We start from the raw sequence: 1,192 nt of genomic DNA on the forward strand, positions 1-1,192 counted from the left end.
CATGTTGATTTGATGCTTGCAAGATGCCTAGTTGCTGTTTTGGACAGATTGTTGCTATAACTTGTTTCATGTGTGTGTGTTGAACCGTTGCTCCGTTTTGAGTGTGCTCTATATGAAACTTGCTTAGAATTGCATGTAGCTTCATATGATCATGTTGCATCCTTGTTTTTGTGTGTTTGCTTGATGTTTGAATGCATTTTGCATCAATGCCATGTTTAACTTGTTTTGCTCATATCTTCTAGGCCGTAGCTCCGAACTAAATGAACTTTATATGTAACTTGACTAGAATCTCGTGTAGGTCATCTTGGTGCATCTTAAATTGCTGTTTAACAACTTGAACATAAGGTTTCTTCAGATCTGGACCAATTTCGAAATATGCATATGAGGACTTACCGAAATTGTTATATGTTGTTCCCGGCCTCATTTAAACTTGCCTTGATGTGTTGCTCTTGTTTGCATCATCTCTTGCCATGAGTAGCCTCATGTAGCTTTGTCTTGCATCATGCTTGTTCGTGCATCATGTCATGTTCATGTGTGGTGTGTTTACCTTGTTGTGTGCTTATTCTCGATAGTTTTTGTTCCGTTGCGATCGTGAGGATTCGTTCGTCTATGCTTGGTTCGTCTTCGTGGCTTCATCTTCTTCTTCATGGATTCATTCTTCTTCCTTGCGGGATTTCAGGCAAGATGACTGCTACCCTGGATCTCACTACTATCATTGCTATGCTAGTTGCTTCGTTTTATCGCTATGCTGCATTACCTATCTTTTGCTCATCAAGCCTCCCAAATTGCCATGAACTTCTAACCTTTGACACCCTTCCTAGCAAACCGTTGTTTGGCTATGTTACCGCTTTTGCTCAGCCCCTCTTATAGCGTTGCCAGTTGCAGGTGAAGTTGAAGATTTCTCCATGGTGGACAGGATTTTGGTTGGGATATCACAATATCTCTTATATTATTAATGCATCTATATACTTGGTAAAGGGTGGAAGACTCGGCCTTATGCCTGGTGTTTTGTTCCACTCTTGCCGCCCTAGTTTCCGTCATACCGGTGTTATGTTCCCGGATTTTGCGTTCCTTACGCGGTCGGATGATTTATGGGACCCCATTGACAGTTCGCTTTGAATAAAACTCCTCTAGCAAGGCCCAACATTGGTTTTACCATTTGCCTCACCTAGCCCTTTTTCCCTTGGGAGTC

Source organism: Triticum aestivum, chromosome 2B (genome assembly GCF_018294505.1).
Source record: "Triticum aestivum cultivar Chinese Spring chromosome 2B, IWGSC CS RefSeq v2.1, whole genome shotgun sequence".
NCBI lineage: Eukaryota > Viridiplantae > Streptophyta > Magnoliopsida > Poales > Poaceae > Triticum > Triticum aestivum.